The following is a 17,044-nucleotide window of genomic DNA, read 5'->3' as shown; positions in this document are numbered from 1 at the left end:
CTGGTCGATGAATTTTATTTTTTATCTCCTGTCTGTCAGTGTTACTTTTCATTTTATAACCACAAAGCTGAATGTGGTTTTTTTATGTGTAGCCATTGAAAACGTTGCCTTAAATTGTTTTTTTTATGTTACACTTGTGTGCACCAAAGCAATATGTGTGTTATCGTCCAGAGTGTTTGAAATTAAACATAAGTGGCTGCTAGTTCAGTTGGATGTTTAGGTTTTAGAGTTTAGTCTTTGGGCTTCATTATGTTTCTCAGTTTGGTAATCTGCCTTATATATATTTTAGGTTTATTTGTCTTATCATGCAGTCTTAATCCGTTAAATCACATGACTATTGAGATCTGATTTGCCAAATTGTACATAAAAGTGCAATAATATTGCATTGTTCATCTTGCATCTGCTGAGTGCTTCTCTTCAGTCTTTTATTTTTTTATATTTCCAGCATCTCTGTGACTGAGCTGTATTGTATTGCAGGGTATTTATTGTTAACGGTTAAGACAGTAAAGCTATTATACAGAAAGTGCTATTTGTGTCTTGTTTGTGCTGTTGTTGGCAAATGATGAGGTATGCTGCAGCCCCAAGGGAAGCTGTTGGTATTTTCACAAGATAGCTGCATGTGTCCTCAGCTGAGTTTCCCAAACTGGTTCCTTGGGTCTCTGAAGAAATCACAAAGTCAGTGCCAGAAGAGGTTTTCTCGTCTTCTGGGACTGGATGTCCAAGTAGGTTTACTCTAAGGACAGACTGTGCGATGCTCAAAGAGAATACAAGACACCAAAACCGCCCTCTCAGCCTCTAAAGGCCTGGTTTCAAATGTTAAATGTTACATTTTATGACAGTGCAATTAGCAAAAACGTCTCTGCTGGAAGAATTGCCAGTGTAAAGCATTTTTCTCTCTAAAAAGGATGTGACAGCATTGCTTAGACTTGCAAAGTTGCACCTAAACATGTTACAGAACCTTGGAACGATATCACTAGGACAGATGAAGTGGAGCTCATTCATCCATCCTTTTGTTTCTAGCTTCTGCAGCCTCATAATCTTGTTTATTGTTGCAAGGGGTGAGCTGGAGAATATCCCAGCAGTCAAAGGACAAGAAGCAGGGTTCACCATGGAGAGGTTGCCAACCCGTATCAGGGAAAACATGGAGACAAACAACCAGGCATCATTAATAAAGATTTAGATGCAAAATAATTGAGCACTTCCAGTCAGTGTCAGTCACAGTTTAGAAAAGCTAATAATTTGGGCTAATTTTACAGCAACTGGACCTGTGAAGCTTGGTGCCGGTTTTTAATGAACGTGTCAAAAGTGGTAAAGCTAATGAGTCATAACCGTTACAAACGTGCACAAAACTTTGTCAATCTTCAGCTATGTCGAAAAACACAATTTCACTTGTGCGGTGTTTCCATTAAATAAGAAATGCAGTTACAAATTACATGTGAATAAGTTTATTCACGAGTCATCCTCCCCTCACTTCCTGTTGTCGTCTTCATCATTTCTCCCAGTAGTAAAATTCGGTTGTTGATCACATGACTTGTGTGATGCGAAAAGTGTTTTCATTAAAGTTTTGCGAAGTTCAGTAATTTTGAGACGGCCAAAAAAACTCCTTATCCTAGCATGCAAATTCTTTTTTATCAAAAAATGTGAGTTTTTTTCCCCCCGGAATTATTTTCGTAATTCCAATTTTCAGTACAAGTGCAGCTGCAGAGGGAAATAGTAATGGAGTGTAGACTTAAATCAGAAAGGAGCATTTATGAACAGCAGTATGGTTTCATGCTAAGAAAAAGCAAGTTTTGCTTGTAAGACTGCAGTGCATAACTTTTATATGCTGCATCTTATTTTGGATTCCAGAGCCTGTCAAGAATGCTCAGGCTAGTTAGCATTAGTATAGCTAGCAATAGCTTTGTAATTAAAATTTGCAAGAACAAGTAAATGAAGGCTTGGTTTGTAGATTCATATTTCTGTTCCACTTTACCAGTGAAACACCAATAAAAGACTAAATAGCTCGAAGCATATTAGATTTTATTGCCCTGAATTGGTTTTCTGATAACACGCATGGTTTCCTGTAACAGTTTGACTTTTATGGTGTTTAGAGATCTATTGATGGAATATTTATATCCCTCTATCAACTCTTTGTACAGTTTATATATCAAAAACGAGTTTTTTCTCTTCTCATATGACTTCTGTTTTTTGTTCTGCATTTATGTTGTAAATTTACCTTCCAAACCTGAAAGTTTCAGTTCAAGGTGCCAACACAGAAAGGTACAGAAAAACGAGATCCCATCAGAAGGTTCTGCCACGGTTCAAGAATTTTTAAAAGTATTTGCACCGGGACTGTTTGTTCAACGCTGAGATTGTTGTTTGCATTTCAGTTTGACTGATGAAAAGAGGCAGTGTAAGCAGTGACTCAGCATTTTCCCACTCTCTGACTCCAATATTATTCACCAAGATGTTTTGTCTATTAATACATCATCAGATAGATGCACTTAAGCCTAAAATTGTTCACACTCCTGGGAGATTTAGGTTGAACACTGATTAACTTATTTAAATGTGGCTTGATGATGGCAATTGACAAAATGCAATGTTTATCACTTGTTTGAGTGTTGGCGACTGTATGGATGGATGGAAAAAAAGCTTGATGACTTGGTTGTACAGATTGATGGATGGATGCAATTTTTAGACAATGGAACAGGAAATATGTTCTATGGCTCAGGAATTTCCATGTTTATGTCTCAAAAATTTCTAAGATTTATCTTCAAATTTCAGATTTATTTCTAGCAATCTTTAGACTTTTGGAGTTCAGAAATTTCCTTGTGGTGTGTAGAATTTTTTTTGATTAATCTAAAAATTTCAGAGGTTTTTTAAAATGGATTTTTCACTTTTGGAGCTCAGCAGTTTTCTTGTTTTTTGTAGAATATTTCTAAAAAAAAATACTAGTTTTTTCTTCCACGTTTTTGTCATTTGAAACTCAGAAATGTTCTTGTTTTTTGTAGAATCTTTCTGGGATTAATCTAAATATTTCAGAGTTTTTTCTTTTCTTTTCTTTTTTTGCTTTTGGAGCTCAGAAGTTTCCTTGTTTTTTGTAGAAAAGTTATGAGATTAATCTCAACATTTCTGAGTGTTTTTCTAAAAAATGTTCTACTTGTGAAAGTATCCCGTCGTAAAATTACAGTTTGTTTTTGAATAAATATCCAATCGTGATATTTCTAATTCCCACTTTTCCAGACTGCGGATCCTGACGGGGTTCCCTGCTCGGAGTTTCATGTTGTTTTGATGTCTGCCTGAAAAAAGCATTAGTGACATAAAGGATATAACAAAGGCTCCCCCTCCTCTCCTCTTGTCTCCACCAGAATAAACGAAATGCGTTTCATCGTTGCGTGGCGTGGATTTGGCTCCAGCCCACAGGAGGAGCGGGAGCCCCCACAGCCTCGCTCTGATTGGCTCACACAAGACTAAACTCCATTTTGGAAAAACAGCTGTTTGAAGGCGCAAGCTTTTCTCGTTTCTCACCGATGCTTTCCTGAGAGAGAGAGAGGGGAAAAAAAATATCCCCAGACGGTTTCTTCCTCCTCCGCCACCGGAGGTTCCGAACCGCCGCGCTCCCGGGTTTCGGCCCTTCTCTTCGGGGGGAGATATTGTGATTCTGTCCGACTGCCAGGAAACTTAACTGGAGATCCATGGTGTTAAATTTCCATTGTAACAAGTGGATAACAGGAGGCGACCCGACCAAGGTGAGTGCAGCGAGGAAAACATGAAATGTGTATGTGTTTATGTGAGAAGTGGGCATTCATCCGCAGGGAGCTGCGGAGTCACGAATCAAGCGCGTCCACTTTGATTTTACTAAGGCATTTTCCGAGCCAGCCCGAGCCTCCAGCCAGCCGGAGACAATAACAGCTGAAACGCACGCTGCATACAAACGGCCAGCCTCTCCTCTGGGTCAGCCTGGGCTCAGCTACCTCATCTTTCCTCATCATATTTACGCGTTTCTGTCGAAGGTGATCGAGTGGATGTGGTGATGAGTGGACATTAATGTGAGCGCTTGCGTTTTGTGTGGGTTCCGTTTTAAAAAGCCTGGCATGCCTGCTCCTCCTACACATGAGCGCTTTGAAAGCCTCCTCTTCCTTTTCTCATCAACTAGCCTCATTCTTTTCCGTCAATGCACCACGCTGCCGTCCATTCACCCCTCCCCCTATCCCGTAAACCCACACCAACTTGGGTTTCCTGACTCCAGATGACCCGTGGCAACGCGCTGCGTGCCGCGGCCAGGTGGTGGAGTTCACGGCTCCTCTAAAGCGCGGAGCTCCGGGGAAGGTTTGGGCTGGGAGGCTTCGGCATGGGGGAAGGCTGCTGTTATCAGAGCTCTGCGTCCAACCACACATCCAACCAAACACATCCGTCCAACCACACATCCGTCCAACCACACATCCAACCAAACACATCCGCCCAAACACTTTCATCCAAACACATCCGTCTGTCCATCCGTCCATCCATCCAAAACACATCCAACCGTGATTCCCTCCATCCATCTATCTTTGTATTTATCTTCTTACACAATAATCAATCATTCCTGTTTTGTAAATTAAACTTTGCCACGATAAAGCAGAAATCTGTTCTTCCATAACTTTTACTCGTAGATGTTTGCCGTTATCAGAGGACAACAGTTCAGGAACTGGATGGTGGATGTGATTAAGGCGCAGCAGGACCCCCCACTTTGTGAGAGGGTGTGTGTGTGATAGTGGGCAAGTGCCAGTGTTACTGGGCATGTACTGGTGGAAATAAACACTGGCTCCTTGCCGGCCTGTGGTGGCTTGTTTCACTGTTGACTGAGACAAAGAAGAACTCCCAGAGAGTCAAGCGCACTGAGCTACCTAAATATGTTCGTGACGAGGCAGAAATAACACGGCTTTGCTCTGTTGTCCTACACCAGAACAATCGGTTATCTGTCACACAGGTGCTGGGAAACGGAGATGCAGCTTGTCCTAACAGGCAAAGGCTTAACGAAATGTTTTAAAACTCTACATACGTGTACGTATTTGGCATAGTTTTCTTTTTTTTCTCCCCTGTGTGTGTGAAAGACAAAAGGAACTACTGTTTCTAGGCCAACGATTAAAAATACAACATGAAGAAGCCAAACTGGGTTAATGAGCAGGCCTGAAACTGATTTAATGTAAAGTTTTCCTCCTAATGAGGGGACTTCCCAAACAAAATACATGTTTTAATGAGTCAACAACTCATTCACTTCACTGCCAAATAAAAATAAAAATCTGAAAATATAAACTCTCTGAGGGCATTTTTAAATCCTAATACAATTTATCATTTTATTTATTATTTATCAATATTTAATACTCCGAATGCTGCTTTTAAAATACTAAAAAGTGCAAATTGGTGGAAGTAGTTTTAAGTCTGTCTTAGGGTTAATATTAATGCCTACCAGCATTTTAGTTATTTTGGTCATTTTATCTTTATAGAGTAAATACAATGGGTGATATTTTATCACAATACCATATGATACTTTTATTTTTATCACAATAAAAGTGAAAACAAAAACTTTTTATTGCCTCTTTTTAGGTAACAATGCATAGCCCTACAAACACAAATAGTGCTGTTGAAAAACAAGCGAGATATCATTAAATTGTGACTGCATTTAGTCATATTTTCAAATTTATTGATATTTATTGATGCTTTCATTGAGCAAACAGTGAAAAAAAAATCTCAACAAAACAGACAATTTTTATCAACTGTGACAACAATAAGTGAAAATCATTATCTTGGTGAGAAATTGATCATGATAAATGAGTACAACTAAGACTTCCCTGAAGGTCACCTCATAATAACAGCCTTCAGTGAAGTCACTGTATTTTGGTTTTAATAAATTAAGGCTATTAAACTGGATTGTTCAGGTTCCTAAATATAAATGACTGCAGATCCAATTATGCATACTTGTGAGTAAAAATACCTGTATATCACTGTTTACACAAAAAATTGAACACAAAGTAAAACATGATTTTATTTTTCCTGCAATAGCAGCTTTTTGTATGCCAAATGAGAAGATGATTATTCCAGGTGTAGCATCAATACCATTTATTTATTGCACTTTTGGATTGCTAGACCTTTTAGTACGAAACAACTAAATTTAGCATCGGTAATTTGTTGGGCTATGTCTGCTAATTAGACAGCTTGCTGTCTGCTAATTAACAGTCATGGTATTCATGGAGTGACAACTGTAGTTTATAGACATTATTATGTTTTAATAAGAATGACAGCGACGCTTCGGGAACCCGTGACTGGTTGGGTTTATTGAACAGGGACTGTTTCCAAACGGCTGAGTTGATATTTGTTGCTTGGAGGAGAAAATGTAGTAGCCCTCTGACCTGCAGTGCCCAGCAACAAGTGGAGGAGGGGCAGAACTATGATCCATGTAGCTGGAAAAAACTTTAAAAATAGAATATTTTTAAGAGTTATGAAACTTTTAGTTTTAAAATCCCATTCCAAAGAGTGCTACTGTGCAATCCTTTTACCGTATTTTCTGCTCTATAGAGCACACTGAGTTATAAGGCGCACTGTTAAGGAATGATCTATTTTCGATCTTTTATATATATATATATATATATATATATATATATATATATATATCCACATTAAGCGAAACAAAACAGTCAGATAAGTCAGTCAGTCAAAGCACAAAGCACAGTATGTATTACTCTGCAATGCTCCTGATTAGTAGCCGTAATGTAACTAAAACTTTTTGACAGAGCGCCGTGATGAACACTCACAAAATCGCGTTAAGGTTCAGAAGCACAACCAGAATTAATCCATATTAATTCACTAAAAGTGGCTGTTTTACTCCAGAACAACATATAACAATATATCCGGATTATAAGGCGTACTGCCGCTTTTTGATCAAATTAAAGTGGGTCTTATAGTCTGGAAAATACGGTAATTCCATATTAATCTGTTTTTCTTTTTCTTTTCTTTGGATAAAATCAATCAAACTGTTTTCAGTGCAAGAAGATGAATCCAATCTAATTTTTAGAATTTGTTCAGAAATTGGCTTTTAGAGCTTACAAGTTTAATCTGTAACAGTTTGAACTAATATTTCAAACTATCATTATGATTATTATTATTGCTAAAGTCACTTTGTGAATTTTCAGTCTGAGAATTCAGATAATTGTTAAAAACTAAAAGTTACGTCTTGAACTACAGTATTATTAGCAAACATGCTGAATAACTGCTGCTAATTAGTCGCGAATAAAAATATTGTTGCTTTATTGGGTGTACTTTTCTATTTTTTTATTTAAAATAACCTTATGCTTGTTAAGGGTGCCTCAGTATTTCTTATTATTATTGCAGAGTTTAAAATTCCAGTATTATTACAACTCTGCTACCATGTTTAGTTTTTAAAAATATTTTAAAATTAAATATAAATCTGTTAATGAGCAACTACTTACGAGTAGGAGTAACGGAACAGTTACTAGATTATGCTATTACTTATTAATTTATGGGCTTATTACATAAATAAATTGAATAGCCGAAGTGAGAAGACCTTCTAAATAGTAAAAATAATCCAGTAAAAAAAAAAAAAAAAAAAATCTACTTATCTGAAAATATTTACGTTTAAACCCATTTTTATTTCACTCTATTTTTATATCCCTAGGTCAATTTATTTCCAGTTCAGGGCAGATATTACCTTTTTGCTTAGCAGAAAGATTACATGTCAGAGGGGATTAGGTCACCTGATGAATTTAAGATTAAATTTGGCACAGTTTGTTCTCTCTGAGGTCAGATGTGCTTTTCTGTGGAGCAGCTCCGCGCCACTTCACCTCATCTCTTTGGTCGTTACCAAACATAGCCTGTTGTCTGTCAAAATAGCTAAGGGTGCTGGAGGATGGCCAGATACAACCCTGCCACCAAAGAGACGCTCATGCCCTGCTGACCTTGGACTGAGCCCTGCAGAGCCTCCTTCAGTCGATGCAAAACGCGGCAGGCATCCAGGCAGGAGGAACGGCTCAGCCTCTCCCAATGAGATTACACACGCTGATGATTTCACAGTCATGAAATCTTGTCCTCGGGTTCTTTTCGTTACGCATCCCCTTAAACTGTGATGCCATTTTACATTTTTTTTCTCAGAAAGCTGTTAGATGCTGAGTAATCGGGTCACAACGGTGCTGTTGCGATCATCTGCAGCGCTGAAACCCATTTTACTCGATCTGTAAAACGCTAGAAACCAGAACCACAAACTGAGACGACAGTTTAATGTGGGTTTGTTGGTTCATTACTGGACATCAGGTTGTTTTCCTGTCACTGCTCCCCACTGTGTCTTGTTGGTTTATTGCTGGTTATTCTGACCTTAAATGGAAATCTTAGCAGCCACATTTTTTTTTTCCTGCGTTGTGGACAGAACATGACATTCTTTAGCTAAATATAGCCATCCATTCTCAAAAATTAGCTCAAATGCCTTGTAGATTTCCTTCACAACCCAAAGAGCGTATTTAAGAGTTAAACATTATGTGCACACACAATGGTGAAGCAGAGTTTTAATGCTTTGTGCTTTTGCTCCTCTCGGTCTATTTCCGTCCGCTTCGCTCTGTATAATCATTGCTCTGATGTGTACATACTTTGCTCTTGGGGGATTTGTCAGTTCAACTGTCTTAACCTCTCTCCAACGACATGTTCTGCTTTTTTTTTTTATTAGTGGAGCCTCTGAGAGTCTCAGATTTTAGCTTTCCAACTTCCCCATAAGGAGAAAATGAGCGCCATCGCCCCGACCTTAACTGTCTCATGTGACAGATGGAAAAATCCAGTCAATCTGTTCTGCTGCAGACCAAGAATCTGCCTCATGTTCTACATTTTGGCTGTATAATTCAACCCTTTCATGAATGTTTTTCCTAGAAAATCCATCAAGTTGCAGATGAAGCTAAAACATATTGCTGGTTTAAAGGGGGATTCAGACATTTTTGTGTCTTAAATCTAAAATTTATGTGTTTTATGTAAAGTTTTGGCTTAATTGCTGCTTTTAGAGTGTTCTTTCAACAAATGACCTTTTTTCTTAGTCTGTATCCTCCAATTAACAATTAATCAGTTTATAAATTGGTTCAACAATCGATTAATCACGATTAATGCGATTAATCGTCACAGCCCTACAGATTATAATGCACCTAATTCATGAAATAAATAGAAGCTGAACTCATCAGAAATATATCCTCTGGGACTTTAAGTTTTTCCTAAGTTTGCCTTTAGTTTTTCATGTTGAGGTGAGTAAACTTTCCTCGTTGCAGACAGTGCGTCTGCATAGCATAGCATGACATCAAGTCATGCTAATATGTGATTATTTCTGCAACCTTTGAGTAGAATTTGCGTAAATTTTGTTGCGTTACCTAATACGTGTGATTTGTTGTTATGTAAAATAACTTGCCTGTAGCCTGTCACAATAACAAATTTTGCTGGATGACAAATTGTCCCAGAATTTATTGCGATAATTGATAATATGGTTGATTTGAGACCATTTTCAAGTAATATAATGGTAATAATGGCATAATAATGCAACAACACATTCTCAAAGATCAATAAACTTTAAGTTCTACACTGCAAATACACAAAATCTTACTGAGTAATTTTGGTTTATTTTCTGGTGTAAATATCTTGGCACACTTGAAATAAGACAAAAATAATTAAAAGCAACTTTTCAGCAAGACATAGTCTTGTTTTAAGTAAATAAATCCTCAATATTGATGAAAAAGTACTTGTTTAATTGGCAGATAAATTAAATAATTGTTGTAAGTGAAATTAAGTCTGGCAGAAAAAAGTTACATGTAAGTTAGTTTTGTCGTATTTCAAGTGGACTAAGATATTTGCAACATAAATTAAACCAGGAATATTTGGTAAAATGTTGTGTTTTTGCAGTGTAATGAACATTTATCACTGGAACTGAAAGACGTTTTAAATATCCAAAGTAAACAAACAGAAACAATAAATAAAATGAACTATACAGTCTCTGTAAACAAAATTGTCCTTCATAAAATAGTTAATTGACACCAAAGCACCAGACTGAAGACTTTCTTCATGCAGTTTTTGGTAGAAAGAGAAAAACGTTAAGTCATGCAATGAAAATTATTTAGCTCATTTTAATTTATCCTTCTGTTAACTGAGTTATTGCTTATGGAGAGAGGCCGAATTGTTCCACCTTTTTCCTGTCAAAAACCTCAGATTTAAACTGACTCTCGTTTCTTGACACTCACTGAACTGCAGGTTGTAATATCAATTTGTTTTTTTGGTTTCCCCTGAAGTTATCTAAAAGGACAACAGGATAAAGTCTGACTGTGACAGAATGTTCTTTCTGAAATGTGCAATCCAGATAAATTTACATGTTGCCACATGTTTGTTTTTAGGATTATGCTGCAAAGTCGACTTGGCTTCCTTTGTCATTATACCAACTGAAATGAATCGTGTTGCTTTATAATTAGGATCGACTTATTATCAATGTGATTGGATCAAAATGTGTCAGTATTGGAATGAATCTGATTGATCTGAATTGAATTTGTACTCTCTGCTCATACCTTGAGCTCTGAGCTTTCAGGAAATCTCCCAAAGAGCAGAGCAATGACTGCTGTGACCTGCTTCAGTCCCACACATTATGTGAGTTGGGCTCCATCCCTTGCTGAAAAAATCACTCAAAAGGTAGATGAACACAATCTATGATTGGCACTACAGCAGCTTAGCCAGCAGGAGGGCATGTTGGGCCACCGGAGCCGATCTGAGCAGTCAACAGTTCAAAAAAGATTTAGATGGACCTGGGCAACTTCAATTTAAATAATTTATTGGTTTCCTCTTTTTTCTCTCTCTCTACCAAAAACTGGATGAGGTGTCTTCAGGACAATTCTGTTCACAGATATCATGGTTCACTTTGTTTGTTTTTTTCTGTTTTGTTTGTTTATTTTTGGATTTTTAAAATGCCTTCCCTTTCCAGTGTTAAATATTCATTAGATTTTAAAGTTTGATCTTTGAGAATGTATTCTTGCATTATCATGCATATTATATTTCTCGAAAATGGTCTCAAAACAAGATTAAAGTTTATTGCAATATTCTGGGATAATTTATCGTCTTATTTACAAAGGCCCTAATAGCTTTCAGCCATTTTAATGTGCCAGCGCAAACGTTGAGTTGGGGGCGTGGCCAACAGCAGCTTATCTGGATTTAAAGTGACAGAAGCCCTAAAACGGCTCATTCAGAAAGGAGCTGAAAATAGGCAGAAAATCTTATATTCTGAGAATGATTTTCTACAGATAATGTAATAAATATGTTTTGAATAGCGCATAAAACAATCCTAACCTGTTCAAGGAAGCGTAATAGGTCACCTTTATGAATTAAAGCATTAAATCTTTAAAAGAAGCAATTTTTAAAGTGGTGCCTTTTCTGGATCTGACCAGGTGAAACCAATGTAAAATACATTGTATGTAATAATGAGTCCCACATATAATAACTTCTCAAATTCACAGCTTCCCTTAGCTTATTAAAGCTTCATGGCAAGCCTCAACACAGCTGTCCTCTTATATTAGAACTGCTATGACTCATTTTCACTGCTCTTCTAACACAGTGTCTGGCAGCTGCAGCTGTTTCCACCAGAAAACCTCAGAAAATCTCTCAGCTCTCTACCTGCTCCTTGCCAAACAGCTGACAGAAGCAGTTAGAGGCTACCTGGTGAACACAAAGTGCATTTATCTGCCAGAGAACCACACATTTCCCCTCAGGGGGAAAAAATGAAAAGGTGCAAGTCTCGTCGATGCAACATCGTCCTAGATGAATTATTGTGATAATGATCATCCAGTCATTGATTTTTTTATTTTATTTTTTTTAAACTTGAGTAATGATTGCTAAGTCAAAGTGGTACAATGCATCAATGAGGTGAAAGATGAGATATAGAGTGGAACCCCGTTATTGAAAGAGTTTAGAAACCACCGCGAATAGCTAAAATCTGCAAACACACTACCTATTTTAATAGTTCAAACGCAGACAATACCTAAAAGTGCAATAATAATAATTCCACACAGTGGAACCTGACTTAGCACTTAGCTCAGACGCTAACAACCAATATAAATGCCGCTCCTGGATTGGCCGCTTTGCAAACTCGAGCCAATAGCGTGTCATGTAGCATTGCGCCAAAGTGTTTCAGCTTCCCAAGCTAGCTAAAATTTCTTTGGAGTATTTAGCTCATAAAATGAAAAATGTGACTTTTTTAAGGTGAAAGATTTCCTTAATTTTCTAGAGAATTTCTGAGATTAAGCTAATATCAGAAATTATTTTAAAAAATACTTCTGAGTTTTTTGGCTGAAATTTTTTTTTTTTTTGCATCTACAATGGCCCTTGTAAGACGTTGTAGCAAACGGATGCGCAATTTTACAACTGTACATTTTTGAAAAGCAGAAGTGGAGCCTCCTGCACAACTAAAAAGAACACAGTAAGTGGTCAACAGCAAAACTCTTGTCTTTTCCAGCAGCCATTGTTCTGCGCATACAACCCCTGGCAAAAAGTATGGACTCACCAGTCTTGGATGAGCACTCATTCAGACATTTCATGCTGTAAAACAAACTCAGATCAAAAACATGATACAATATTAAGGTCGTTCCAAAGTGCAACTTGTTGGCCTTCAGGAACACTCAAAGAAATGAAGAGAAAACATTGTGGAAGTCAGTGAATGATACTTTTATTGACCAAACACAGGGAAATAAATATGGAATCACTCAATTCTGAGGAAAAAAGTATGGAATCATGAAAAACGCATAAACAAAAGACCATTCAAAATACATCACTAGTATTTAGTTGCACCACCTTTGGCTTTTATAACAGCTTTCAGTCTGTGAGGCATGGACTTGATGAGTGACAAACAGTATTCTGCATCAATTTGGTGCCAACTCTCTTTGATAGCAGTTGCCAGATCAGCTTTGCTGGTTGGACCCTTCTTGTGGATCATTTTTTTCAATCTCCACCACAGGTTTTCAATTGGGTTGAGATCTGGACTATTTGCAGGCCATGACATCGACTGAATGTGTCTTTCTTCAAGGAATGCCTTCACTGTTTTTGCCCGATGGCACGATGCATTGTCATCTTGGAAAATTATTTCATCATCACCAAACATCTGTTCAATTGAAGGGATGAGAAAACTGTCCAAAATGTCAATGTAAACTTGTGCATTGATAGAAGAATTAACCACAGTCATCTCCCCAGTGCCTTTGCCTGACATGCAGCCCCATATCATCAAGGACTGTGGAAATTTGGTTGTTTTCTTCAGGCAGGCCTCTTCATAAATCTCACTGGAACGGCACCAAACAAAAGTTCCAGCATCATCACCTTGTCCAATGCAGATTCTTGACTCATCACTGAAGACAACTTTCATCCAGTCATCCACAGTCCATGATTGCCTCTCCTTAGCCCATTGGAGTCTCGTTCTTTTATGTTTAGGTGTCAATGCTGGTTTTCGTTTAGCTTTCCTGTATTGAAATCCCATCTCCTTTAGGCGATTTCTTACGGTTCGGTCACATACATTGACTCCAACTTCCTCCCATTTATGCTTCATCTGTTTAGTTGTACTTTTTCGGTTTTCAAGACAAATGGCCTTAAGTTGTTTGTCTTGACGCTTTGATGTCTTTCTTGGTCTACCAGTACGCTTGGCTTTAACAACCATTCCATGCTGTTTGTATTTGGTCCATATCTTGGATACAGCTGACTGTGAACAGCCCACATCTTTAGCAACCATGCGTGAAGGGTTACCTTCCTCAAGAAGTTTCACAATCCTCTCTTTTGTTTCAAGGGACATTTCTCTTGTTGGAGCCATGGTTCTCACCACTCCACTTCGTCCAGCAGCCCTCCAAGGTGTCATGACTGCAGGTGTTTTGAACTGCACACTAACGGGCACATCTAATCTGGGGCAGGTGTCCATTTAGGGAAAGGAAATAGACTGGGTGTGTCCTTTTTTTTCTACCTCCAATTTGAGTGATTACATACTTTTTTCCTCAGAATTGAGTGATTCCATATTTATTTCCCTGTGCTTGGTCAATAAAAGTATCATTCACTGACTCCCACAATAGTTTCTCTTCATTTCTTTGAGTGTTCCTGAAAGCCAACAAGTTGCACTTTGGAACGACCTTAATATTGTATCATGTTTTTGATCTGAGTTTGTTTTACAGCATGAAATGTCTGAATGAGTGCTCATCCAAGACTGGTGAGTCCATACTTTTTGCCAGGGGTTGTAAAGCGGTAAAACCAGCTGACCAAAGATGCTTTAGTTCCGGTTAGGTTGGTAGGTAATGGGCTGGGTAAGGATAGGGTTGCTAGGTAACGGAGGACAAACATTAATATATTGCCAGAAAATAGCTTGGTAGGCTTTTTTTAAGCGCTTGGGTTGATTTTTAAGAAGCAGTAGAAACCCAAATGGAAGTACAAAAACATTTAAAATGTGAATTTTGCGTAAAAGGTCCCCCTAAGAAAAATTCCATCAGCTTTGACCAATTTGGGATCAGCAGGCTGTTTCTTTGGCAAACTCAATCCCAAATACAGCGCTCCCTGAAGGTCCAGCAGGGTCACAGTGCCCTGAACCATATATGGAGTTAGGAATCTACTCTGCTGCAAATCTACATTGTTTTTACTCTGTCAAACTGTCTGATAATAAACTAAAATTAAACACACCACAATCCCCTTTTCTTCCTGCTAAAGATGAAAACATATATTACGCCAGAGGGATTGTGTGCGTCATAGCCTGAAGGGAATTTCAAGCTTTGGTTTCCCACTCCTGCCTAGACTTGGCACCATAAACAGTATTTTAAGCTGGGATAGGCTGCAGGATTGCTGGATGGGTTCACCAAATAGCAACAAATTTTCCCGTTTTTCTGCATCAATCTAGCAGACTTTATAGGTTGATTAAATGAATTCACACAATGTCATTTTAAATGTGTTGTGCAAGGAAAATTTTAATCAAGACTTCTCTATTATGAATGGATTGTCATCAAAGTGAACCGGCTTGTCCCATTTTAGCCCAACAGGTTATTGAAAAGATGATTTGATGGCCGTCTCTCCTTATGAAAAATGAAAATGAGCTTTAATTATTTTAGATGGATCGGCACATTTAAAGCTCCACGTGTCGCGATCAAAGAGGTGAAGTCGGTGAGCTGTGAACGCAGCGAGACGGAAACATCCGGGACAGATAAAAAGAAAAAATGGACAAAATGGTTCTCCGTCGTTTGACAGCAGATCAGAGTTTCATTATGTCTGCTTCACTGCCAGTTTGATTTAAAATGCTTCTGTCAGTCAACCAGTGATTTCATCAGCTTTCTCTTTATCAGTTATGATCAGAGGCCCAGTTTGGATTTTGAAAAACATTTTTTGTCTGTAAATATGGATTTTTTGATTCACTTTGTTTTGAGTTCAGTAGAAAATCCTAATATTGAAGGATGTGAGTCAATGCTGTGATCTTTAAAAAAAAAAAAAAACTGCAGCAATTTTGTTGTCAAATATGTTTTTATGCATTTTCAGTTGATTGAATTAAAACGATGTTTACACAAATCAGTTTGGATATCATAGATCGTTAAGGATTTAAATTTGCTTTAAATGCACCAAATTTGAACAAATTTACACCACAGAAGTCACAAGATAAACAACCGGATCTTACTACTGGCAGAAACACCAAAGAAGATCACAGGAAGTAGTGGTAGGAAGATGGTGCGCCATGTTTTTAACAAATAATCGCAAGAACAAAGCTATTCACATATGAATTTTAATTGCATGTCCAATTGCAAAATTGTCATTTTTTTCCCAACATTAGTGGAATTTCAACAAAGTTTTGCCCACATTTGTAATGGAAACGTAGCTTAGTGACAGATTTTTAAAGTGTTGTCTACTCTGAGTCCCTGTTTCATCTGCAAAATTTTGAAGTTAAGGTCAGTATTTGGTGTAAACATGGCTGCCCTGACCCATCCTGAATTATATTAATAGTTTGGCAACTAGTATCGTCTGTAAAAGATGCTAAAAAGTTGGACTTTTTAATTTTTACACATATAAATTAAAAAAAAATTTAACTGGCCAATTTAAACTCGTTGATGAACATTTGCTTTTAGATTATGCTGCTTTACACTGCACATTCAATTTCAGTGATAAATTGCAATTTATTCATTTTAGCAGCAAAAATAACGTTTATTTGGCTCTAACTAATCACAAAACTAATGTTCTTGTTAACGAACTATGATTTTATTTATTTGGCCTCTGTGTTTCCCAGTAAATGCATTGTTTTCAAACTGAGTAATTGTTGAAATTTTTTTTTCCATTTATTCCTTAAAGTTTAATTTGATTACACTCTAAATACATTCAACTTTAAAAATCAGGTTGAGTTAGCAATGTTTTCTCCTTGGACTGGCTATTGGTGTATAATTAATTCTATGGGAATCTCATCATCGAACCTTTGGTTAGAACCTATTGTTTGTGGAGAAAAACACATTTACACAACACTAATTATGTCAAAGCCTCTGTAATCAACTGTTTTCTAACGGTTTTAGCGCTTCATCCACTGATTTGACATAATATTGCTAATTGGTCTCAATCAGCTTAAGTAGCACTCTTTTTAAGTGCTTAAAACACTTAATACATCATGTTTAAATGTATCCAGTTTGCATATTTACACTTACAGCTGCTTTTAGCTTGAATTTATTGGATAATTTTGATGTTTTGCCACTTTAATTCCTCAACTGGACACTTCCTGCCCAGTTTGGAGCCTGTTCCAGTTTGTCATGAATATTGATCTTGCATACTTTTCGCTTCTTCTCCTTTTTTCTTTTTTGTTTTGATTTGCTTGTGAGTGGGGGTCACATGTGCTTCATGTCACTTGACGCCTCCATCCTTTACTGACTTGTGGGAGAAAAATGCGACGGAGGATTTGCTCTGCGGAAACGCAGCAGAAGTTTGTTTTTTTTTTTACATTGGAGTCGTGGTTGGAGATTGAAAAACAAAAAGCGGCTACAGAAGCAGGTTGTAGCCGAGAGCGGTAGGCCACAATCTAATTACATGTTCT

At 37.5% G+C, this 17,044-nt stretch overlaps 1 protein-coding gene across 1 annotated transcript in view; it reads left to right on the top strand.

The window, feature by feature from the left end:
• The first annotated feature begins 3,451 nt into the window (after positions 1 to 3,451).
• The window catches only part of pkig (cAMP-dependent protein kinase inhibitor gamma), a 33,757-nt gene continuing 20,164 nt past the window's right edge, over positions 3,452 to 17,044 (top strand). The window contains exon 1 of the mRNA XM_005811086.3: positions 3,452 to 3,728. The gene's annotated coding sequence lies outside the window, so the exon portion shown is untranslated. The remainder of the gene's footprint in view (positions 3,729 to 17,044) is intronic.

This window comes from Xiphophorus maculatus, chromosome 1 (assembly GCF_002775205.1).
Source record: "Xiphophorus maculatus strain JP 163 A chromosome 1, X_maculatus-5.0-male, whole genome shotgun sequence".
In the NCBI taxonomy this organism is placed as follows: domain Eukaryota; kingdom Metazoa; phylum Chordata; class Actinopteri; order Cyprinodontiformes; family Poeciliidae; genus Xiphophorus; species Xiphophorus maculatus.
The sequence above is the reverse complement of the archived record's forward strand: the minus strand, read 5'-3'. Positions and strand labels throughout refer to the sequence as shown.